Source organism: Mesoplodon mirus (genome assembly GCF_964341445.2).
Source record: "Mesoplodon mirus genome assembly, chromosome: 5".
NCBI classification, from domain to species: Eukaryota; Metazoa; Chordata; class Mammalia; order Artiodactyla; family Ziphiidae; genus Mesoplodon; species Mesoplodon mirus.
This window is the reverse complement of record NC_138980.1, coordinates 41764747-41791656: the sequence shown is the minus strand read 5'-3', so window position 1 is coordinate 41791656 and position 26910 is coordinate 41764747. Positions and strand designations below refer to the sequence as shown.

Here is a 26910-nt window from a genome sequence, read left to right as displayed (position 1 = left end):
CCCCCCATATTAGGACAGGACCCCAAAAGGCTACTGTTTCAGGGTAAGAAACCTGGAGTAAATTTACTCCATCCTGCCATCCCAAAAGAATTTGAGGAAAGTTACTTTGGCACTTAGCTGAGAAGGAGAAAAATAAAAGCCTTTAAAAATTATCACAAGCTGGCCCTTGCAAACACTGGTATCCTAAATTCTCAACACATAGGTGGTCCAAAAGTTTAAGGTGACCCTGGGATGTGAGTGCTCCAGGCACCTGGATAAGGTAAGTGCAAATCTTCCAGGGAAGATACACCTTCATTTCAGGCCTCAAAGAATTCCCTCCAACAATGTCCCAAAGAAAATGAGCATTTCACAATCAAGAATAATAAAACACTCAAGGAAGCAAGAGACAGCAGGAAAAAAGCCAAAAAGAATGTAAATACTTAAGTTATTAGACACTGATTATAAGATAATTCTTTGCATATTATGTTTAAGGAAATATAAGATGTGCTTGAAAATACCTATACAGCAATTCTCAAGTGGCAATGAGTCTGCCCCCACAGGACGTTTAGCAATATCTGAAGACATTTTTGGCTGTCACTACTGGGGAGGGGGTGCTAATGGCATTTACCGGGTGGAGGCTAGGGATGTTGCTCAACACCCTACAGTGCACAGGATGGCCCCTTAGAGTAAAGTATTATCTAGCCCAAAACATCAATAGTGCCAAAGTTGAGAAACCCTGCCATAGGGAAACAATAAATGCTGGAGAGGGTGTGGAGAAAGGGGAACCCTCTTGCAGTGTTGGTGGGAATGTAAATTGATACAGCCACTATGGAGAACAGTATGGAGGTTCCTTAAAATACTACAAATAGAACTACTGTACGACCCAGCAATCCCACTACTGGGCATATACCCTGAGAAAACTATAATTCAAAAAGAGTCATGTACCAGAATGTTCATTGCAGCTCTATTTACAATAGCCAGGACATGGAAGCAACCTAAGTGTCCACTGACAGATGCATGGATAAAGAAGATGTGGCACACATATACAATGGAATATTACTCAGCCATAAAAAGAAACAAAATTGAGTTATTTGTAGTGAGGTGGATGGACCTAGAGTCTGTCATACAGAGTGAAGTAAGTCAGAAACAGAAAAGCAAATACCGTATGCTAACACATATATATGGAATCTGAAAAAAAAAAATGGTCATGAAGAATCTAGGGGCAAGACGGGAATAAAGACGCAGACCTACTAGAGAATGGACTTGAGGAAACGGGGAGGGGGAAGGGTAAACTGGGACAAAGTGAGAGAGTGGCATGGACAAATATACACTACCAAATGTAAAATAGATAGCCAGTGGGAAGCAGCCGCATAGCACAGGGAGATCAGCTCAATGCTTTGTGACCACCTAGAGGGGTGGGATAGGGAGGGTGGGAGGGAGGGAGACGCAAGAGGGAAGAGATATGGGGATATATGTATACGTATAACTGATTCACTTTGTTATAAAGCAGAAACTAACACACCATTGTAAAGCAATTATACTCCAATAAAGATGTTTAAAAAAAAAAAGGGAAACAAATTTACCACAAAATATGAGGCAGGTTGAAAGGGACCAGATGGAACTCATAGAAATGAAAATTTTAATACTCGGAATTAAAAAACTTAATGGGCATGGTTAACAGCAGATTAGACACAGCTAAAGAGGGAATCGGTAAACCGGTGAGAGGCAGGTCCAGTTATGCCCTCCTCACTGGACAAATGGGTAGACTGAGGCATACAGAGAACCAGCATCTTGCTTGCTGGGAGGAAATAAGCTGAAAATTGGCATCTGCCTAACCCGAGATCCATGCTCTTAGCTACTCAGCTGTTCTATTTAAACCCAAGAGAATGGTTTCCTCTCCCTGCCTGTGTCTCTGAATTTCTTTCCCATTTGCTATTTTCTCTGGCAAAATATTTTGAGGAAAATAGAATTTGTCTAAAATGCCTGACAGAAGAAAGACACATTGTGTTGCATTAGTATGCAGGCAACAATGCCTAGGGAAAAAAGCACAGCAATTTCCATCTCTAAAGCATTTACCTTCCGTTAAATAATTACGTCCCACAGTTTACAGCAAAGGGACTTGGAGTGTTTATCTTTACACAGAAGCAGAGAAAATGCAATAAATGCACCTATAAAAGCCTCCCTGCTATGAGCCACTGGAGCCTCAGTTGCAGGGTCCAAGGCCACCCCAAATTTGCGACTCCAGAGTCCTCAGCTGCAAGATCTTGAGCAAACTATTTAAGCTCTCTGGGCTTCAGTTTCTCTCTCCATAAAATGGAGATCACTGAGAACAAGCCACATCCGATTGTTGCCAGGGTCTAGTGAGATGTGTGTGAGGGGCACAGCACATAGCAATACCTCAGTGTGACTAAAGATTATTTTTTATCAGAGGGGCAGGAAAGCACAGTGGTAAAGAACACAGACTCTGCGACCACCCTCCCGGGTTTGGGTCACTAGCTGTGTGACCTTGGGCAAGTTACTTAATCTCTCTGTGCCTCACATTCCTCACATATAAAATATGGATAATAACAACACTTACCTTATAGGACCTTTGTGAAGATTAAATGAGCTAATTTTCGAAAAGGGCTCAGAACAGCGCCTGGCTCAGAGTAAGTGCTAGTTTTTATTCTTACCACAATATAAGAGAATTATTAGGCTGATGAGTGCAGTGTAGCTAGGCTGAAGTTCACTAGGGCAGGAAAGATATCTGTCTTATTGACCACTGTATTCTCAGGGCCTGGTACACAGTAGGAACTCTGTAAGCAATTTTTTTTTTTTTTTTTTTTTGCGGTACGCGGGCCTCTCACTGTTGTGGCCTCTCCCGTTGTGGAGCACAGGCTCTGGACATGCAGGCTCAGCAGCCATGGCTCACGGGCCTAGCCGCTCCGCGGCATGTGGGATCTTCCCGGACCGGGGCACGAACCCGTGTCCCCTGCATCGGCAGGCGGACTCTCAACCACTGCGCCACCAGGGAAGCCCCTCAGTAAGCAATTTTTGAATTAATAGAAAATTTCCTCTTTACCTGCCAATATCATCCCAAAACATAACAAAACCACCACTACCATTTATTGAGAATTTCCCTTGGAGCTTCTTATGGAGGAAGTTATTTAGTTCAGTGCCTCAGTTTCCCTGCTCATAAATGGAAGATCATAATGGTGTCTTTCTCAGGGAATGACCATCAAGATAATGTGGGTGAAGTGCCTCACACAGCCAAGTCTCCATAAATGCAGTCGTCTCTAGTACACTTGTCGACTAACACCGACCATCGCCATGATCCTGGGGTTCACACCTTGGGACTTACCTACCACCCCCCTGTGTTGGGTCTTGGTCCCCTTCCCGTTAGCTTTACCTTCCCTAAGCTAACTTATTCAGCAGCTCCTCCCCCACGAGGCCTCCGACACTGTGTGCATGCCACGCCTGCGCATGCGCGCGAGCACGCGCACACTCCCCCCCCTTTCTCTCAGCCTCTTCAGCCCCTAAAATTAGCTCCATCTCCAGCCCGTGTCCCCAGCGCGTCTGTCCTGGTTTCTCTCTGGGCTCGCAGCCACTTGTGATATTGTGTCTCAGATGCCACACGCTGCCTTCCTGATACCACAGCCATTTCCTGAAGCAGGGGGGTATTTTGAGATACTGGAGCGGGTGGGGTGGGGAGGGAGGGATTTCACACATCTTCCTCCTGGTTTGTTTAAAAAAAGCTGACACAAGAACTGTCGCCCCCCACCCCGCCCGCAACTGTACCCCTCACCCCTATTTCTAGTTTCAAAATGTCCCAGGAAAGCTTTAGCTAATGAGACCTCCAGGGCCCCAGTGAGTAAAAATCTTGATTTTTTTTAAAAAATGGAAGAACAATGATCCAGCAATTTTACTTCTGGGTATATACCCAAAAGAATTGAAAGCAGGGACTTAAATAGATCCTTGCACAACCAATGTTCATTGCAGCATTATTTGTAATAACCAAAAGGTGGAAGCAACCCAAGTGTCCATTAATGGATGACTGAATAAACAAAATGTGGTCCATCCAGACAATGGAATATTATTCCGCCTTAAAAAGGAAAGACGTAAAAAAAAAAAAAAAAAAGGAAAGACGTTATGACACATGGTACAACATGGATGAATTGAGGACATTACCCTCAGTGAAATAAGCCAGTCAAAAAAGGACAAATACTGTATAATTCCACTCATATGAGGTCCCTAGAGGAGTCAAATTCATGAGACAGAAAGTAGAATGGGGGTTGCCAGGGACTGGGTGGGGGGGAATGGGGAGTTAGTGTTTAATGGGGACAGAGTTTCAGTTTGGGAAGATGACAAAGTTCGGGGGATGGATGGTGGTGATGGTCGCAAGACAATGTGAACCTCCTTAATGCCACTGAACGGTACACTTAAAAATGGTTAAAATGGGATTATCATACTAAGTGAAGTAAGCCTGACAGAGAAAGACAAATATCATATGATACCACATATATGAGGACTCTAAAAAAATGATACAGGGGCTTCCCTGGTGGCGCAGTGGTTGGGGGTCCGCCTGCCGATGCAGGGGACACGGGTTCGTGCCCCAGTCCGGGAAGATCCCACATGCCACGGAGCGGCTGGGCCTGTGAGCCATGGCCTCTGAGCCTGTGTGTCCAGAGCCTGTGCTCCGCAACGGGAGAGGCCACAACAGTGAGAGGCCCGCGTACTGAAAAAAAAAAAAAAAAAAAAAAAAAGATACAAATGAACTTATTTACAAAACAGAAAGAGGCTCACAGACTTGGAAAACAAACTTATGGTTACCAAAGGGGAAAGGGGGGTGGGGGAGGGATAAATTAGGAATTTGGAATTAACATACACACACTACTATATATAAAATAGATAAGCAACAAGGACCTACTATATAGCACAGGGAACTCTACTCAATATTTTATAATAACCTATAATGGAAAATAATTTGAAAAAGAATATATATATATGTATAATCGAATCACTGCTGTACACCTGAAAGTAACACAATATTGTAAATCAACTATACTTCAATAAGAAAAACTTTTAAATGGTTAAAATGGTAAATTTTGTTATATGTATTTTACCACAATGAAAATTTTTTTTTTTTTTTTTTTTTTTTTTGTGGTACGCGGGCCTCTCACCGTTGTGGCCTCTCCCGTTGCGGAGCACAGGCTCCGGACGCGCAGGCCCAGCGGCCATGGCTCACGGGACACAATGAAAATTTTTAAAGAAAGGAAGAACAGTGAGGCAAGCTGGTCAGGAGGAGACAGAACAGGCTGTGTAGGCGGAGGAGGGCAAGTGCCTTGGACGGTTGGGCAGGGCTGGGCACCCTGCCACCTAATCAGGGCAGGGGCTCAATGACCCCTGGAGCATTTCCCTGGGACAATTCATTGCACAAATTATTTATTGAGCACATATGCAGGCCCTGTTCTAGGCTCTGGAACATAGTAGTGAAACAGACAAAAGTTCCCATTCTCGTAGGTCTGATATTCTTGTGGTAGAGATGAATGATAACCAAGATAAAAACTAAATGTGGTCTGGCAGTTGCCCATCAGAGGTGTGGAGGGAAATAAAATGGAGAAGGGGAAGTGTGAGTATCAGGAGAGGGGTGGGACAATAACAGTGTTGAAGGACATTTAAGCAAAGACCCAAAGCAAATGAGGAGTCATATGGAGACCTGATGGAGGGAACAGCTCATGCAAAGGCCCTGGGGCTGGATGGTGACTGGTGTGTTTAAGGAACAATGTGGAGGCCCACATGGCTGGAGCTGAGTGAGCGAGTGAGAGTGGGGAAAGGTGAAGGGCGGGAGAGGATGGGACAGAGGATGCAGGGCCTTGTGGGCCATGGGGAGGACTTGGGTTTTTTCTCTGAGGGAGGAGACAGCCACAGAGGGTTCTGAGCAGAGGAGGGACATGGCCTGACTCAGGCGCTCAGAGGCACCCTCAGGCTTCTATGGAGGGGGGATAGTCTATGGAGGAAAGGGCGAGGGGGAACATTAAGAGACCAGGATATGGGGCTTCCCTGGTGGCGTAGTGGTTGAGAGTCCGCCTGCCGATGCAGGGGACACAGGTTCGTGCCCCGGTCCGGGAAGATCCCACATGCCGCGGAGCGGCTGGGCCCGTGAGCCATGGTCGCTGAGCCTGCGTGTCTGGAGCCTGTGCTCCGCAACGGGAGAGGCCACAACAGTGAGAGGCCCGCGTACGGCAAAAAAAAAAAAAGAGACCAGGATATGGGGTCACGGCCAGAGTAGGACTGTGAAGGTGGTGAGAAGCGGGTGGATTTCTGGGTAGATGCTGAAGGAGAAGCCAACAAGATTTGCTAATAGGTTGGATGTAGTGGTTGAGATAAAGAGGAATAGAGAAAGACCCTGAGGTTTGGGGCCCCAGCACCTGGAATGATGAAGCTGCCTTAATTAAGACGGAGAAGATGGCAGATTTGGGCAACAATGATCAGAGTTCTTTTGTCAGAGTCATACTAAGTTCAGTACCTCCTATGTCAGGTGAAGAAGATGGACCCCTAGAGATGTGGAAACTGGCTTGTACACAGCCTTGGATCGGGGCCTGAGTTGGGCTAACGCTGACCTCGATCTGGTTGAGGGGTGCAGGTCAGATCATTGACCTCATTCCCGGGGTCTCATGCACAAGCAGCGGTGCCAACGGCCCCAATTTCAGAGTCACTGTGGGGCACCAATGAGTGGATCTATGCAAAGGGTTTAGACAAGCCCCTGGCGCACAAAACAAGCACACTGTAAATGAGAGCAATTATTATTATCAACAAGAGAACGGTTGCCAGTTGCCGTGTATACAGCTAAACTCTCTCAGACAGCACTGCATCCACCAGCCACCGCCCCTTTGGAGCCAAGTTAAGCAGCGGACGTCTGGAAGCAGGGTCTTTACCTCCCTGATTCCCACATCAGATAATCACCGAATCAAACACCTTCTCTCCATGTATTGAGTGTGGCTATTAAGAGCTTCGATCCCAGGGTCAAGCTTCCTCATGTAAATCCCAATGCCTCAACTTCCTAGCTGTGTGGCTTGGGTCAAGTCCTCTAGCTTTTCTGAGCCTCAGTCTTCTCATCTATAAAATGGGAATGATGACAGTTCACACCCCATGGGGAGACAGGGGCTGAATGCGCTGACCCTTGTAAAGTCCTTAAAGCAGAGAGCCTGGCCACAGCATGCATTGTATCTGTGCTCACCATTATTACGAATATCTTTATTCATGCTGCAAAATAGGTATAAGCTCCATTCCTCAGATGAGGAAACTGAGGCTCAGAGAGAAAAGAAGGTACACCAGAGGTCAGCAGAGGAGTGGAGGCAAGTGGGAAGCATCCAAATGCCTGGGTCCCTGTCCTGGCCCTTCCCTTCTCTCTTCTCAGGGGGCCCCTCAGCCATTCTGTCCTTGTTTTCCCAGCTGTGAAATGGGGACAATGACAGCACCTACCAAGAGGGATATTCTTGGAGGATTAAATGAGATAATTTACTCCAAGGGTTGAGAACAGCATCGGCCACAATGGTAAATTCTCAATGAATGTCAGTGTTGATTGTAACTGCCTCAGGTCCCACAGCTAGATGCTGGGGAAGCCCACGTCTGTCTAAGTCCGGAATCTGGCTCTTGATCAGTGGGCTTTGCTGTTGAACCTACCGTTTAAAAACATGCTAACCTGGGCTTCCCTGGTGGCACAGCGGTTGAGTGTCCGCCTGCCGATGCAGGGGACAGGAGTTCATACCCTGGTCCGGGAAGATCCCACATGCCGCGGAGTGGCTGGGCCCGTGAGCCATGGCCGCTGAGCCTGCGCGTCCGGAGCCTGTGCTCCGCAATGGGAGAGGCCACAGCAGTGAGAGGCCCGTGTACCACAAAACAAAAAAAACAAAAAAAAACCATGCTAACCTTTGCCCACTCCTTTAGAAAGGACTAGAGAATGGGAAATTAGGGGCTTTCCCCCAGCCCCCTGTGTCCCCACTGCTCTTGGTGCCCAAGGCTTCCCAGGATTCCCCCCAGGGTGGCACAGCCCCTGGCACAAGGTCAGATTGAGAGGGGAACCTTGGCAGCTCCTGTGTCTCTGTTCCTTCACTCCCACTTCAGAGCACAAGACTAAAATCAAGGATATCCCGTTTTTCCCACTGTCTACCTTTCAGCAACGTCTATGCAAACCTACCAAAAGGCATGGTTTTCTCTACCACCAGCTATTCGTTCATTCATTCATTCACTTATTCTTTCAATAGATGTTTACTGAGCCCCATTCTCAGGTTCTGTACTAGGTTCTGGGTTCAGTCTTTGCCTTCCAGAGGAAGAAGATAGATGATTAACCCAGTAAACAATGGTGAAAGGTTTCACACAGATGCCACCAGATGCCCATAAAGAAGACATCTAAGCTGGCCTCACGGTGGGCATTAGGTGGGGAGGCCAGGAAGGCATTCTGGAGGAAGAAACTATTTATATCAGTAAATATGTACTTCCTTGAGCCCCATGAGTGCCCCTCAGCACCGCAGCCCCCTCCCAAGTCTCCTGGACCTCCCCATGAAGGGTCCACACTTGGCACAAAAAAAGGGAGACTCCTTTCTAATTGGTCAGGGCCCATGCCACTCTGAATGTTAAACACTTTAAGTATCATGTCTGAGTAAGAAGTAACCAGACACAGAGAAGAGAGCATACTGCAGACACAAGCAGTTGCATGTGCAAAGGTCCTGAGGTGAGTGGGCAGGTACTGCTGATATAGGAGGCAGGCGTCCCTTTTCTTATTTTCTCCCTCTAACATGCGATAGTGGACAGAAGGAAGCCTGGCTGTGCAGTGGGGTGGATCTGCATCCAAAATCCTGGCTCCAGGACCTCCTATTTGTGTGACTTTGGACATGTGGCTTTGCCCCTCTGAGTCTAGTTTTCCTCATCTGTGATAATATTCATGGAGCTGAGGGGAGGTTTGAAGGTGATAAGGTATGTAAGGGGCCTGGCACATAGGAAGTGCTCAATTAATGCCAATTTCCTTTCTTTGAGGTTGACCTCCCCCACTGGTCTGGGTTCTCATAAAGCTAGAATTCCAGGAGGGAAGAGAGGTGGGAGTAGCTACAAAAAAGAAGGCAGAAACCAAAAAAAAGAGTTGGGGTGTGAAACGGAAGGGATGAACAAAAAGGTTTCCACACAGATGCCCACCAGCCTGGCCTCTGTCCCTCCGAGCCGACAGAATCAGAATGAGGTTTCCATCCAGCTATAATCAGGAGTGAGTGATGTTTAAAAGGAAAAATGAAATCAAAAGCTCCCGTTGACATAGGGAGCTGGGATGCATGACTGTGAACTATGCCAGTTCAACATGGCAGGCAAGAGACTTCCCTGGTGGTCCAGTGGTAAAGAATCTGTCTTCCAATGCAGGGGATGTGGGATAGATCCCTGGCCGGGGAACTAAGATCCCACAAGCCGTGGGTCAACTAAGCCCACACGCCACAACTACTGAGCTCACGCACCTCAACGAGAGAGCTCGTGCACTTCAGTGAGAGAGCCCATGTGCTGCAAACTACAGAGCCCAAATGCTCTGGAGCCGGCCCGCCACAACTACAGAGCCCACGTGCCCTGGCATCTGCACGCCGCAACTAGAGAGAGAAAACCTGCACGCTGCACCTAAACAGAAGCTCACGCACTGTAACTAGAGAGAAGCCCGCGTGCCGCCATGAAGAGACGCCGCCAAAAACAAACAAAAAAACAAACGTGGCAGGCAAGAAATCTTTTCTCTTGCTTCAACCACCCACGAGGGCTCAGAACTCAGATATCAAGTCGAGATTTGATAAAAGCGGAAGGAATCTGAGGAGGCTGTGTAATCTTCCTCACCTTTAATTCCCAGGTGGCTGTATGACCAGCCCTGGGCTCTCAGCAGAGCCTTTGTTGGCATTTTCTCTCCTTTTCACTGTGTGAGTGACATGGTAATAATAACACATCATCCCCACTTCTTGCTAAGAGTCAGGAATGGAAAGGAATAGGGCAGATGGCCTCAGAGGATAGGAATTGGGGCCCCAATGGCCCCAATGAATAACTTCTTGGATATATACCCTTTGCAATGTGATCTATTGCTCTCCCACCAAGAGTTGGGGGGTCTATTGCCCCACCCCTTGAATATGGACTAGGCTCACTGCTTGCTTTGGCCAACAGGGGCCAAATTGAGGGTGTCCATTCCTAGGACTAGCCCTCCAGAGACCTGTGTGCTTCTTCTTTCTCCTAGAACCCTGCTTCTTCCTGTGAACAAGCTCAAGCTATCCTGTTGGAGGACAAGACTATATGGCGCAGAGCACAGTGGTCCCAGCCAAGGCCACCCTAGAACAGCCTACAGCCAGCCAGCACCCAAACAGGAGAGCCACCCAACTGCCCCACAGCTGACCACAGATGCTTGAATGAGCTCAACTGAGACCAGGTGAAGCACACAGCTGAGTCTCACCAAAACTGCCAACCTGCTTCTTCCCTGCCTTGAATGTGGACGTGATGCTAGGAGCTCTAGCAACCATTCCGCAACCATGAGGTAAAGGCCAGGAATATTGCAGAGATGTCAGCCAGTGCCAACCAGTACCCACTCCAGACAGTTTGTCACATGAGAATGAATAAGCCCCTATTTGTTTAAGCCACCATGAGTTGGATTTTCTGTTACATGCCACTGACTGCATTCTAATACATCCTTCAAATGTTTCCCTGTTTCTGGGCTACATAAAACCCCACAAGAGGAATAGAGGACCCACACTTATTCCTTTTTCAGGAGTGAACACATGGGCTGCTGTGCCATCTCCAATGGAGAGGCTACCCTGCTGATGCAATTCTCACCTCCCAGTGAGAGGCCCAGTTTGCTCATTTCTCCCTTCCTGGAACAAATTCTACTCAGTTGTTGCCAGCCAAAGACAATAAAAAATGTTGCTAACTCATCCCTATTCCTGGGTCCTGGATCCCACCTGGACCCTGTTTGGCTCTTCTGCTTCTAATTTCCGTGCCTTCAATGCACGCTGACCTCTGCTCTTCTCTGCACAGAAATCCTGTGACCCACTAGGCCAGGAAGGAGAGGGCGTGCCTCGTCTCAGGAATATCGATGGAGCCAAAACTCCCCAAAGGACAAGGGTCAGGCTTTCAGCCGCCCTTCATTTATCCCTTCCCTATGGAGCAACTGTTCTCACTTCCTACTTGGGGCCAACAGGGTGAGCCTTAGAGATGAACTGATTCCCCAAATGCTTCACTAGGAAACCTAAGCAGTTGAATGACAATTCACGGCAGAACTAGGTAAGTGTGGCCTGCAAGGCAGATACTGTGGGTGTCATGCCTGTGTCCCACACTTCACTGTGACCATCTATGATTTCCTGGCCACAGAAGTGTGTTCAACCCAAATGTAGGGCAAGCCAGGAGACCCAGAGAGCTCACAGCCCAGAAGGATTCCCCCTCCCAGCTCCCTTACTTCTTTGGTGGGCTAACTCTGAGGGGCATGTTCTTTTTTTTTTTTCTTTTTCTCATTAGATTTATTGTTAGCAACACTGGTATTATAGTTTGTAACTACTCTATGTATATTGATAAAGTGAAATATAAGTAAATATATAAGGTTTTAGGAACTGTCTTATCTAAAATTCTCCCAGAAGCAGGTCTTGAGACAGAATTCAAGTAAGAGTAGTTGGAAAACACAAATAACACTGTTAAGGAATGGGAAATTAATACAGGGTAAAGAAGGCATCCCCTAAGGGCTGTGTTACTACACCAACTACCACATTAAGCCATTAAAGATTAATTCTATAAGAAAACTCTGAGAATGCATGCAAAATATATACCTCAGAATTGTCCAACACCTGCTTATGAGAGTCACTGATTGAGGGCTGCCCTCCAGGGATTGTGAGTTCATTGGCATTTCCAGTCTGTCATGTGTACAGGCAGCTCTCCACAGTAGCAGGAAAAAGAGCCTTAGTCACAGATACAGATACTAGCAGTTGTAAGTGAGCAGGATTTCTGAGGGGCACGTTCTACTTGGCCTCCCAAAGTTCTCCAGAGAGATTAAGCAAGTGCTAGTTGCCCACAGCACAAACTTGTTTGCTAATCCAACATTTTTTCCCGTTTATTTTTCTTTTCTTTTTTTAAAAAATTTTTATTGGAGTATAGTTGACTTACAGTGTTGTGTTAGTTTCAGGTATACAGCAAAGTGAATCAGTTATATATATGTATATACACATATATATACACACAGTAAGTCCCCTACATATGAACGAGTTCCATTCCGAGAGTGCGTTCATTAAGTCCAATTTTTTCGTAAGTCCAGCAAAGTTAGCCTAGGTACCCAACTTTTACAGATAACACCAGGCACGTGAACTAACTTATGTGACTGGACATGTGAACACACGTTCGCATCTTTGAAAGTTAGCAACTTGAAGGTTTGTATGCAGGGAGCTTAATGTGTGTGTATGTGTGTGTTTATATGTGTATATATGTGCATATATATATCCATTCTTTTTCAGATTCTTTTCCCATACAGGTTATTAGGTTATTACAGAGTATTGAGTAGAATTCCCTGTGCTCTACAGTAGGTCCTTATGAGTTACCTATCTTATATATAGTAGTGTGGATATGTTAATCCCAATCTCCTGCCCCCCACGTTTCCCCTTTGGTAACCATACGTTTGATTTTGAGATGTGAGTCTGTTTTACTGGCTGCCTCCTCTTCACTATCTGAGCCCTCTATTCCCCTATCTATGTTTCCCGGGATCTCCAAACAAACCACTGGCCCAGGGCTGGTTTAGGTTCTGGGCTGCAAAACCCAGAAACTGACCGGCTGGCTTCGGCATAAAAGGGGTTTTTAGGAAGCTCAGATAAACAACAAGAGGCCCGATGAGGGGGCTTGGAAAATGGGCGGGGACAATGCAGCGAGACCAACCCCATTGCAGCAGGCTACCATGAAGGAATCTAGAGCCATACTTCATGGCTGAGTCACTTCCTCCATTTTCAAATTCTTGGGTGAGGAAGCACAGGACTGGTTGAGTTTAACTCACATGCCCTGACTACCTAGGAGTGGAGAGAGGAAGAATTCTCCTCTTCAACTTTCAACTTGTGAGTATGGGGTCTCATGGTCCAGCAGTATGATACACAAAGGGGGGTTCTCCCCAAACTGGAAGAAGAGGTTGGCATTTGGGTCCCCAACTAATAAGAGCAAATGTTCTCTACAGTTAACTTGCTGGTCTATGGACCTGGGCCTGGAGAAGTAGTAATAATTATTATCATCATTATAATTATAGTTATTAGTCTTACAATAGCTAATATCATTGAGTACCTACTCTCTGCCAGTTTCTAAGTGTTTTACATATATTATCTCATTGAATCCTACCTTATGAGGTAGGTACAATTATTATTCCCATTTCACATATGAGGAAGCTGAGGTCCAAAGAAGTGCCACATCCCTTCCTCTTTCTTCAGACCATCCATTGGTAAATATCATTCATAAACCCAGTGTACCATGTGTCAGATACTAACTCATTAAACAACTCTACATGGGAGGGAGTATCATTATCCTGTTTTCCAGTTGAAGAAGCTAACATTCAGAGAGGTACAATCACTTGCCCAAGGTCACACAGCTTGTAAACAGTGGAGCTGGGTTTTAAATCTGTTCCAACTCCAAAGTCCATTGTCTTAATCATTGTGTGTGTATACAGGCTGCCCTCTCATTTAGAGTTGCCTGAACAAGAAATAGGTGTGTTGCAGAGCAGTGTTGCAACTTGAAGACTCTACTACCCAATTACCTTTCAGTGTAGGGCTCAGATTTGAAACCATAAGACATATCACTCCCAGGAAGAGGCCAACCAGAGTTGTACCTCAATTTCTGCTGCCCTAGTGGATCTCAAGCGAATTTCCTGTACATCATTGAGTAAAACCATCCCAAATGTACCCTCCACATTTCATGAAAATCTGTCCGGATGTTTTGGTATGATATAACCAGAACTTTATTTATGAAGAGATACATGATAATATGTGATGCCCATTTTCTTCATCTTTCTAAACATGCCCATAATCTTACACTTCTGATGTGAAATTTTGTTAAGGAGAGGAAAAAGGCCCAGGAAACTGAGCTATTCCCCAATGAGACCACCTAACCCATCATATCTTCGGCATAGATGGTAGGAAAGACCAAATGTTTCTCTCCTTCCTTTCTTTGCCAAACTTCCTGAATGGGTTAGACTTATTGTTTACTTTTCTTTTCAATCAGAATTCCACTGCCAAGATTTCATGCATCCTCAACTTCCCTACAAACAACCCTCTTTTTCTCCCATTTTCAGGCATACCTCATTTTATTGTTCTGCTTCAGAGATACTGCATTTTTTACAAATTGAAGGTTTGTAGGAACCCTGCATTCAGCAAGTCTATTGGTGCCATTTTTCCAATAGCATTTGCTCACTTCATGAGCAAATTCACATTTTGGTAATTCTCGCAATATTTCAAACTTTTTCATTAATAATAATAATAATTATATATATATATATATATATTTTTTTTTTTTTTTTTTTTTTTTTTTTTTTTTGCAGTACGTGGGCCTCTCACTGTTGTGGCCTCTCCCGTTGCGGAGCACAGGTTCCAGACATGCAGGCTCAGCGGCCATGGCTCACAGGCCCAGCCGTTCCACGGCATGTGGGATCTTCCCAGACCCGTGCACGAACCCGTGTCCCCTGCATTGGCAGGTGGACTCTCAAGCACTGCACCACCAGGGAAGCCCCATATATATTATTATTAATATATTTGGTATAGGGATCTGTGATCAGTGATCTCTACAACTCACTAAAGGCTCAAATGATGGTTAGCATGTTTTAGCAATAAAATATTATTAAATTAAGGCATGTACATTTTTTAGATATAATGTATTGCACATTTAATAAACTATAAGATAGTGTAAACATAACTTTTATATGCACTGGGAAACCAAAAAGTTTGTGTGACTCACTTTATTGTGCTATTCACTTTATTGTGGTGACCTGGAACCGAACCCACAATATCTCTGAGGCATGCCTGTACAAAGCCCCAAAGCCCCAGAGATTTTCTTTTCTCTTCTGTTGCAATCAACATAGCTGACTAAGGCATGTCTCTCTTCCTAACTACCCGTCTACCACACCTTCTGTTTCCTTCTCTGCGCTTCTTTCATCACTGAGGTCCCTAAGTGTGGGTGCCTCTCTGACCCCATGTTCCTGTCTGTTACATCATCATGCCTACAGGGCTCAGTCACTCTCAGATTTAACCAACTTTTTGTGGATGACTCAAATCTGGATAGGCTAGTCAAGCTTTAACTTTATCTACATCTGTCTGCAAAGCAATATTTCTGCTTTAATGTCTTGCAGGGACCTCAACATGACTGAAATAAGTTCTTCCCACTAGAAGTACCCTGTGATCCTGCAATGGCACCACCATTACACCATCCAATAGTCAGTTGATTGTCATGTTCCAGAATGTTCTCTTTCTTGGTGAAATAGACCTGAAATCCATCTTTTCCTTCCTATTTCCATTATCCTAAGTGAGTCCCGAATCATCCCAGACTTAGAATCATCTCCATTCTAGGACTTATTCCATCACAATCAGGAATCTTCCTCCTCTTCCTCCTTTTCCCCCTTTTTTCCTCCTCCCCCTTCCCCCATCCTCTTGACTATATTTTATTGAGCCCCTACTATGTACTAATTATCCCATCTAATCTTCACCTCAGCCCAATGAGTTATTAATATGAGCCTCATTTAACAGATGAGTAAAACAAGGACTAGGTCGAATAAATCATTTCCCAAAGTCACACATCTTAGTGGCAGAGCCAGGATTTGAACTCACCTCTCCAAACTGATGTTTTATCTTACATGGGAGAGTTAAGTTATGGTTCTCAAGTCAGTGCACAAGGGAAAAATTGTATATACTCAAAAATGCCCTTGAAAAACTCTTAAATCATCCATAAGGGACAGTACACATGGTTTTGTGTGTTTAAGCCCGGGCAGTAATAGGTGTGTATAATATGTGATATAAAAGAATGAGAGTAGTATGGCGCATGTGACAGACACTGCTAACTATCACAGCCATTTCCTTCTCCCATCTTTCCTACAGGCAGAGCTAGACTCCCATAAAATAGGAAAAAATGTTAGGTATTCATGTTTCTGGTCTTTCCTGAAGCTAGAAATGGTCATGTGACCCAGGTATGGCCAATAAGATGTAGGGGGAAGCCTGCTGGGAACTTATAGGAAAGATTTTTCTTCCTAGATTAAAAAGAGAAAAACCTCCAATGAAAGTTTTCTCTTTCTGCCATTATTTTCCTGATTTTGGATGAGGCTGTGAGAGGAGGAGACGTGACAGCCATTTCGCAAGCTTGAGGCAAGAAAGCATGAAGTAAAAATTCAACACACTGAGGAAGGTGGAGTGGAAAATAGAAGGACATCACTGAGCTAATCCTGGTCCACTGATTTGTGGATTTCTAAGTCAGGTGACAAAAGCCTTTAATGTGAAAGCCCCCTTTCGTTGTCTCTTCTGTTACTTGCAGAAAAAAGCATTCCTAACTGATGTACTGGGATCTATGAAGAACATGTATCATGCTGGTTCCTTGGAAAAAGTTCACTAAATGGAACAACAGGTAGAAATAACCTCACTATTCAATTATTATATTCTTCCTTTTTCTTCTTATATGTGTGCCAATTACATATCAATGATTTTGTGTAAGTTAAATTTGCATAGGATGTGATTCTGCTACACACTTCCCAGTTTCTGTTTTGAAAATATCCAGGGCTATTTCCTACCAGTATAAACTCCTCAGTCTAGTTTATGAAGACCTCCCAGTCTTATCCCTTCTGTCCATTCAATCTTATTAATATCCTGTAATCCCTGGAATACCAACATGAAGCAAAAGAAACAGCACCAGCCACATTTTAGTGCCCAGAGCAGGACTTAAGAGTCTTAGGTTTCCTTCCTGTCTCTGTCCCTGATGCCAGAGTTTCATATCTTGAAATTCTGTGGATGGCCTCCAAATGTGCCTGTGAGCAGTGAAAACAAAACAACCCATGGCCTGTGTCTCTACAGTACCACCTAAAAAATGACTCCTGAAATCAAAGCTTCTTAGGGCTAAAGGGACTCTTGGGAGTAAAGTATTCAATACTCTTTAGCCCACAATGTTCTCCAAAAGAGGTTTACACGTAGGTGAGTTACACACTTAGAAAATGTACTCCAGCTGCCTGGTTCTGTGTGCAACCACACACAGCAGGCCTGAGAACACACCCCTGCTCAGGCCCTTCCCCTTCTGCACAACCTTGTTCATCTTTTGCCACTTTATTAATGCAAAGTAGCTAACAAAGCTGATTTTGAAGGAGTTTTAGTCCATTCAGAGGTATGACCCAAAAGATACACCACAACTCCTGGAGTAGGACCAAAACCACGTGTAGGCATATTCCAGCCCCAGTATATGCAATAGTTAGGGCAACACTCCCAAATGCCCTCCCAAACTGCACCATGTCATCTAGACCAGCTGTCATGCATGAGCACTCAGGCAGAGACTTCTCTGCCTTCAGATCAGTTGTTTTCTCAGTGAAATTTCCCGCAACATTGGTAGGTCATAAGTACCACTGATTCACTCATTCAGTCAAAAACATTTATTGAGCACTTACTTACTGTGTGCCAGGCGCTATTCTAGGCACTGAGGAATACAACCTTGGGCAGAAGAAATGAAATCCCTGCCCTCATGGTACTTGACCTAGTGGAGAAGATGGGCAAAAAATAAATAGGTAAAATATCCAGTTTGTCAGAAAGTGCTAAGTGCGTGGAAAAAATCTAAATAGAAGAAAGAGGACAGGAAGCGGTGGGAGAGTGTTGAAATTGTAGACAAGGGGTCAGGGGACCCTGGAGTCAAGTCTTGAAGATAAGGGAATGGATGGAGCAGATATTTGGGGAAAGAGCATAACAGGCAGAAGAACCCGAAGTGCAAAGGCCCTGGGTTTTCAAACTTGTCTGAAGTGTTCAAAAAATAGACAGCAGGAGCCTGGTAAAGCTGAAGCCCAGTGAGCGAGGAGGAGGGTAGGGGGTGATGAGGTTGGGAGGTGATGTGGGCAGATTGTGCAGGTAGGTTCTCGTGGGCCATGCTGAGGACTTTGGATTCTCCACCGAGCAAGACAGAAACCACAGGAGGGACGTGAGCAGAAAAGTGATTTGATCTAATTTAGGTGCTAAAAGGATCCTTCTGGCTGCTTGTGATGATAACAGGCTGTGGGAAAGGAGGGCAGAAGCAGAGAGCCCTGGGCAGAGGCTGCTCTAACACACCAGCCGAGAGATGACGATGGCTCAGCCCAGGGTGGTGGCAGTGGAGTTGGGATAAGTAGTGAATGCATACTAAAGACGGAACCTATAGACTTTGCAGAAGGATTGGCCATGGGGTGTGTGAGAGATGGAGGAGGCATCAAGATTTTTGACCAGAGCTCCTGGAAGGACAGAGCGGCTATTCACTGACAGGCGAAGACAGGGAGGGGCAATACTGGATGATCAGGAGTTTAGCTTTGGACATCTTGAGTGTGAGATGCCGCTGAGCTCCTCCCTCAAAGTGGGTACTTTGAGAGAGGTCCAGGCTGGAGATGTAAGTTTGGGAAACATCAACATAGAAGGAGTACTTAAACCCCTGAGGTTGGATGAGATCACCAAAGGGCTGAATATAACCAGAGAAGTCATGAAAGTGGGTTCTTTCTTCTTCCTAAATGACCCCCCCACCAGCTCCCCCTCCCCCCAGTTCTCAGCTTCACCCTTCTACTACACAACCCCGCTAAAGGTGAGGGACTTTTGTCTCTGGGTCAGGCCCAGGTTCTCAGAGAGAGGAGAGATTGTCCAGCTTCTGCAACCTCTGTCACAACACAGCATCTGCAGGTCCTATAGTTCCTCCCTGCATAAATCAAAGCACAGCGACTTTTCAGTTGGCAGCCTCAGCCTTGGCCCCAGGCACCCACTTGCTTCCCGTTCCATTGAGATTTCCTCTGCCCGCCAGGCAGCTACCTCCTGCCTTGGTGAGAAGAGAGAAGTCATTAGCCCTGAAAACTGTAGAAGCAGTGGCCAGATGCCTCTCTAGAGGCAGGCTGGCATTTGTCACAGCAATTCAAGAGGACAAGACCGTGATCAGCCTCCAAACCTGTGGAGAGATAGATGGCAAAGTCTTCTCCAACCACACAGGGAAAATGGCCAAGAAGCTCAGTACAGAACAATATTACCTGGCCATCTGGCCCTCACTCAATCTTTCCCCACCCCAGTCGGGGGCGGAGGGAGAAAGGAGGACAACTTTTGATAATCAAGTGTGCTGGGCGCTGAGCAGGGTGCTGCAATCTCTAACCCATTAGGCTTCTGATGATTGCTGCTTGCATTGATTTGGGATCCTCTGAAAGCAGATCCAAGACAAAGATTCTTGAGAGGTGATCCATGGAGCTACAGGGGGTGAACTAGAAAGCAAAAAGTTGGTAAATGGTGTATAATGAACGGCTTCATTGTGAGCAACTGGGATTCAATCCTGTTGAGGACCCTTTGAGAGGCTGTAGAACACACCTCTGAGTTTTCTCACTGAGCAATGGGAAAACCAGGGTATTTATACACTGACTCCCTTGCTCATTGGTTAAGGGCTGCTCCTGGGGGTGTTCAGTGTCTGTCACGTGGGCTAAACAAATCGCCTTCTCCTGAGATTCTGGAGAAGGCTCTCCAACACATATGCAGAAAGGTGAGAGAACTGGAGGTGCAAAGAGGTGAGCTTGCATAGGAACTGCCCACCACAGTTGCAGGTAAACCCAAAGGTGAGCTGTACAAATAAGGAGTGGGGCACATGCAGCGTCAACCACACTCCTCCAAAAGAATCTGTTTTAACTTTCCCTTCAGTTCACCAACTCCCATTTCTGAAGCACTCAGAAAGCTCCAGGGGCTCAGGTCACAGTATCTGCCACATATATTGCCTTCTTTATTCTCTACCACATCTCTAAGAGGTAGACACTCTCATTACTCTCCTTTTCCAGGTGAGAAAACCAAGATTCAGAGAGATTAACTCACATTCTTGAGTTCATCACTCGCAGAGAGTCCCCTGACTTTGAAACCCAGGTCTTAGCCATCAGTCTATGCCAATCTACCATTTCTGGAAATCTGCCCATTTTTTTTTTCCTGCCACAATGGAGCCCAAGATGGGGGAGAAAAGGAAGGATCCCTCTGACTTCCCTGAAAGACTTGACTTTAGGGAAATAGGACTAAAGAAAATGGATTCTGGATCCAGATCTACCTGAGTTCAAATCCTGGATCTACTATTTATGAGGTGGGTGACTCTGGGCAAGTTTTTAAAGTTCTTTGAGCCTCAGTTTCTTCATCTGTGAAATGGCGATAATAACGGTACTTAACTCAGAGGGTTGTAAGAATTGGCTGAGCATATAAACATGTACTGTATATCATGTTATAACTGCCTTGTAAGTTCTAGTTTGTCAATGTTGCCACTGTTGTTAATAACAGGTATTATGTTCATAAGGATACTGGGGTGGATATAGCTCTTTGCCTGAATTTAAGTTGGGCCCAGGGTTATCCTAGATTTAGGGATGTGTTCTAGCACAGCAGTTGAGATCCTGATCTGCCCTTTACTAACTGCAGGACCCTCATCTCTAAAAAAAGGCTTATGCAACTGAAACGTGATAATGCACATGAAATTGTTAATATAGTGCTGGCACACAGTAAGTGCTCAATAAATGATAACAATAACAATCATGGCAGCCAGCATCATTATTATCGCTGTCGCTGTTGTTACAAGATGGAGAACCAAGCTCCTGCTGCTAGGAAGTGAGGTGGTTCCTGATGGAACATGGTTCAGCAAATATCATGGCAACCAAATGCTCTGAACAATAAAAAGATCAATGCCCTCTCAACGATAAAACTCTCTGAATGGTAAAAAGCATTTGTGCCACAGTGGGGGATCCTTTTGGTACCAAGAGTGACTGATCCTCTGCTTGGGGAGGGGAGGGATTAATGTAAAGAGACATTAAAATAAAACGCAGCTGGCATTTATAGGAGCCGTTCATTGGTCTCATGAGTTAGAATGCTACTTGTGCTTTCTTGTTGCTGTTGTTTGGAATGCTGTTTTTATTTGCAGGCAACTCAGAACAGCTGTGTAGGAGGTAAAAGAAAGAGGAGAAGCCGAGGAATGACTACAAGTGCTGTTCAATTAATCGAAAAGGGAAGAGAGTGCGAGCAGTGGGTGACTTTGGCCAAGTCATTTTGACCCTTCTGGTCCTCAGTTTCTTCAACCAGCTAAGAAAAAAGGGGGAATTGGAATTACTCTCTGAGGCACCCTATTTCTCTATAAAGGGACCACAGGCTGGGTACTTGGGGGGACAAGAGAAAGAAAGAGAAGGCAAAGTTCTGATGGCAGAAACCAAGGGGTGGCAGTACTTATCCATACCACCCCTACTGCCCCCCAAACTGGGACTCCAAGGCTCCCTGATATGAACATACCTTCTGATTCTGGAATATTCCTGATTATCCACCATCTCAACGTGACCTTGGGCAAATTACTTAGCCTTTCTGTGTCTTAACTCCCTGTGAGTAAAAAGGAGTTGGACTTGCCAGAGTCCACTGAGCCCTTACATTCAATGATGCTATGAAAACAAAGCTAACATCCGTTCCCTGATGGTCCCCAAGTAGTTGGGTCTTTTCCTCATTTCTGTCCTCAACACAAAACTGCCCAAAACCTGAGGTGGTACATAGGACCTTCCAAAAAGGGACCTTTGTTTTTTACAGTCATAAAATGTCAGGGTAGGTAAAGACCCAGAGCTCATCTGCCCTTTGCCTGCCTTATCTGATGTCAGGGTACCTGTCATAGGCTCCTGGACTGTTTGACTATTTCTATCAATGCAATGGTCCCCATCTCCTTAAACAGCTTAGAAAATTCCCCAGAACACTCTGATTATCAAAAGTGTTACCACCTTCCAGTTTAGCAAGCATTTATTTTACTGAGCACCTACTATATGCCAGGTATGGTGCTAAGCCCACGAATAAAAAAAAACAATCATCTTCATTCCTACCCTGGTACTGTTTGCAGCCACTTTTCTTAACATGTACAAGTGTATTATCTGACCTCTTTGATGTTTACATATATTTGAACATTACAGTAAAAGCTCTGTCATCTCAGAAATATAGCCAAGCTTCTGAAATCTTCCTCTTACACATTTTTAGTTTAATGATCAGAACTTCAAATACAAGGGGAGGTTGCTTTAAAAGGGGTTGATCAATTACAAAGTTAGAATTTCTCTGGGGCCTTGAGCTACACAGAGCACACAAAAATCCATGGGTAAGATCTTTTCTACCAAATGTCACACAAAAGAAGGCCAAAACCTTGGTAATCCATGAAAAATGAATGGTGTTTTAACGCTGCGGTTTGCTTCAAAATGTGAGAACACAATGAGTTAATCAGAAAGTGCACATTCAAGTCATCCTTGTCTCAATGTCAAATTAATACACTTGAGTCCCCTCCCCCAAGAACACGAAATTAAGAGTTTACTGCATTTCCCCACCGCTGACATTGAGCAGAAGGCTAGGTTTGCAGGGCTTTTATTCTTCTCTCCCTGTTTCTAGCTTATAACCCAACAGGAGACTAAACCGCCCCTTGCAGTTTGAAGTAATAACATTTGAGTTATGTGCCTGATTTGAAGGAGATAGAACCACCAGATAGTAAGGAATAAGGGTTGATTACTGGAGAAGTAAGAGTAAAACAAGAGAAGGAAATGTGGGGAAAAATAAAGAAGGAAAGGAGAAGAGGTTAAGAAATGAATAGAATCTGCAGTAGTGGCTCCTTGTGGCTTTTGACCCCCTGAGACTCTAATAAAAACTACAGACCAGAAAAATATACAAACACACAATTTTGGCATGCGATTTCAGAGGGTTCATGGATGTCATTACTTCCAACTCGGAAGCTATCTGTCTCAAATGAAGAATTTCTCCTCTAGAGGCCCAGCAGATATCAGGAAACTAGAAAAGAAAAGGCCACCTTGTTGTAATCAAGGAGGAGATACAAACATCCAAGTAGCAGACTGACTGACCTATTAAATGGTCGCCTTTCAACTTACTGATCACTTATTGAGACTTACTACATGCTCAACAGTATGTGAGCTTTCCTAGGTGTTTCAAGAACCATATTATAAAAAGCCAGGTTTTCTTTAAAATTTAATTTAATTGTTTTTTATTGGGGTATAGTTGTTTTACAATGTTGTGTTAGTTTCTACTATACAGTGAAGTGGAGTTCCCTGTGCTATAAAGCAGGTTCTCATTAGTTATCTATTTTATGCATAGTAGTGTACATACATCAATCCCAATCTCCCAGTTCATTCCACCCCTTCCTTCCTCCCTTGGTGTCCATATGTTTGTTCTCTACATCTGTGTCTCTATTTCTGCCTTGCAGACTGGTTCATCTGTACCATTTTTTCTAGATTCCACATATATGCATTAATATACCTTATTTGTTTTCCTCTTTCTGACTTACTTCGCTCTGTATGACAGTCTCTACGTCCATCCACAGCTCTACAAATGAACTAATTTCATTCCTTTTTATGGCTGAGTAATATTCCATTACATATATGTACCACATCTTCTTTATCCATTCATCTGTTGATGGACATTTAGGTTGCTTCCATGACCTGGCTATTGTAAATAGTGCTGCAATGAACACTGGGGTGCATGTGTCTTTAAAAAAACAAGGGTTTTGGGACTTCCCTGGTGGCGCAGTGGTTAAGAATCCGCCTGCCAATGCAAGGGACACGGGTTCGAGCCCTGGTCTGGGAGGATCCCACATGCTGCAGAGCAACTAACCCAGTGCACCACAACTACTGAGCCTGTGCTCTAGAACCCAGGAGCCACAACTACTGAGCCCACGTGCCACAACTACTGAAGCCCACACGCCTAGAACCCTGTGCTCTGCAACAAGAGAAGCCCCTGCAATGAGAAGCCCGTGCACCTCAATGAATTGTCCCTGCTCACCACAACTAGAGAAAGCCCATGCGCAGCAACAAAGACCCAACGCAACCAAAAATTAATTAATTAAAAAAACCAAAAAACCAAAAAAACAGGGGTTTTTAAGGCTCCTTCCCACCAGCAAGGTCAAGCCAGCTCCTGGCAACAAAAGTCTGCCCCAGGAAGCATATATTGGTACAAACACTTTGCAGAGCAATTTGGCAATATCTAGTGAAGCTGGGGATACATATAGTACACAACTCAGCAATTCCACTCCTGGGTATATGCCCTAGAGAAATCCACATGCAAGACTGAGGAGACAGCTTGGTTCAAAATAGCACAAAACTGGAAACAACCCAAATGGACAAATACATGGTAGACTATTCATACCACAGAATACCATGCAGCAGTAAAAATGGATGAATGGGAATTATTCTTGTCAATCAGATTGACCTCATGTTGAATGTTAAAGGCAGTTTGTAGAAGAAAACATTTATAGAGAAACTTAAGGCATGCATAACAACACATATACACGTCTTATATACTTATGTAGTCAAAATGTAAAACAGATACCATATATGTCTTATATTCTTACATAAAAGTGTAAATACACAAATGGAAATGATAAACACAAAATTCAGGAAAGTGTTTCTGGATGGAGAGAGAAAGGAATGGGGCCAGGGAAGGGAATGCAGGGACTTACACTGTATTACAAAGGTTTCATTTTTTAAAAAATTGTTATTGGAGTATAGCTGATTTACAATGTTGTGTTAGTTTCAGGTGTACAGCAAAGTGAATCAGCTATACATGTACATATATCCACTCTTTTTTTAGATTCTTTTCCCATATAGGTCATTACAGAGTATAGAGTAGAGTTCCCTGTGCTATATATGAAGGTTTCATTTTGATGGCAGTTTGCCACCTCACCTCCCTGTCCTCACCTCCTCCACTCTTTCCCTCACCCACTCTGCTCCAGGCACGCTGGCCTCCTCACTGTTCATCAAACACACCAGACACAGTTCAGCCTCAGGGCCTTTGCACTTGCTGTTCTCTCTGCCTGACACTCTCCTCCTTCAGCCATCCTCATGGCTTTTTCACTCACCTCCTCTAGGTTTTCATTCAAATATCACCTTCCCAATGCAAGTCTTCCCTGGCTTCTAGCCCTCCTGCCCATAATACATCCCATCCCTTCTCTGTTTTATTTTTTTCTCTGTAGCCCTCATCAACATCTAACACACTAGATATTTCATTCATTCATGCATTTTGTCTTTCTTCACCACTAGAATGTCAGTTCCACAAGAGGAGGGGCTTTTGTCTGTTTTGTTCACTGCTATGTCCCAGAGCCTGGCACATAGTAGTTGCCCAGTAAATACTCATTGAATGAATATTTGCACACACAGGCATTTGTTATATTATTCTCTACTTATTTTTGAATGTCTGATTATTATTACTTTTTTTTTTTTTTTTTTTTGCAGTATGCGGGCCTCTCACTGTTGTGGTCTCTCCCGTTGGGGAACACCGGCTCCGGACACGCAGGCTCAGCGGCCATGGCTCACGGGCTCAGCCGCTCCACGGCATGTGGGATCTTCCCAGACCGGGGCACGAACCCGTGTCCCCTGCATCGGCAGGCGGACTCTCAACCACTGCACCACCAGGGAAGCCCTGATTATTTTTATTATACATTTTTTAAACAACAACAACAAAGTCAACCACTGGGCTCTTGCACAGATGAGTTTCCTAGAGAGTGATAAGTGCCCAATGCCATAATATGTCCCAGGAACCTTCCAAGGTCCCAAGCCAAAGAAGTGTGGGCACAGCAAACAGAACTCCCTCAGTGAACACCCAAGCCTGCTAGAGCTAGCCCACAGTGCTCGCAACAGACCACTCAGATCTGAATGCCTCTAATGAAACAGCCCAATATGATACAGCCCAATATGATGCTTCTGTGAGAAGCAACATTGTTTTGAAACAACAGATATGTTCAAAACGTTAATTGTGAGAGTGCAGCCAACACAGCTTGGGTACTAAGACCCATGACATCTGCCAAGAGAGACAGGACCTGGAGCAGCAACAAACCCTAGAGGAGAAATAGGATCCCGTAGAACAGAACTATGACCGCATACAGGAGAACTGTGATCCCATGCAGGAGAACTATGAGGAAAGTCTCCCAATAAACAGGGGTCTTGGAAGAGAAGAAACAGACTTAGCTTGGGAGAGAGGAGTGGGTAAGCAAAGGAGCCAGAAATCATCACAAAATGGTAATGTCTAGACTGGGACCTGATAAAGGGCTTTGGGGTCTGTGACAAAGATTGGCTGGCTATCCACCAAATCCATTTCCGTTTCCTTCTAAGCACAGTCTGATGTTTCCCAGCTTCCCTGCAGCGATGTGTGGGCATGTGACTGAATTTTGGCCAAAGGCATATGAGTGAAAGAGGTTACATGCAGGGTCTCAGCCAGGCCCATACAACCTCCCAAATACCACCATCCATGCTCATTTCTCTTCCACGGTTTGATGCAGACAAGCAGACCTGACCTGTGGGTCAACAATAAGGAACCACAATGTAGCAAGGGCCTGGGTCCCTCAAACACTGTGTGGAGGAAAGAAGCCTGCCAACAAGGAACAGCTGTTTTGGTCTTTCAATGAGTGAGAAATAGACTGTTGTGTTTAAATCATTACTTAGTTTTGGAATTTTTGTTATTGTTGTTATAGCAGCTAGTGTTAGCTTATACAGGGTCCTTGGTGGAAAGTGCATACACATCCCCCTTTCAATTATGGTTCATTGTATCAGATCCGAAAACTCCTCAAAACTGCAGTAACTGCACCTTACTTAGACTGGTTTTGTCCATAATCCCACCACAATCTCTTGCACCCAGAAGTCCTCAGAAAACATTTACCAGCTTAAAATAAAGGCAAGATATCCCCAAGCAAAGCAAAAGAACCACGCATGCACAACAGTTAAAAACTTGAGTTCTGGAATCA

At 44.8% G+C, this 26910-nt stretch overlaps 1 protein-coding gene across 5 annotated transcripts in view; it reads right to left on the bottom strand.

Moving 5' to 3' along the window:
- Positions 1–26910, bottom strand: part of CACNA1A (calcium voltage-gated channel subunit alpha1 A) — a gene marked incomplete at both ends in the record, with an annotated part of 240998 nt that overhangs the window by 167807 nt on the left and 46281 nt on the right. The window lies entirely within an intron of this gene.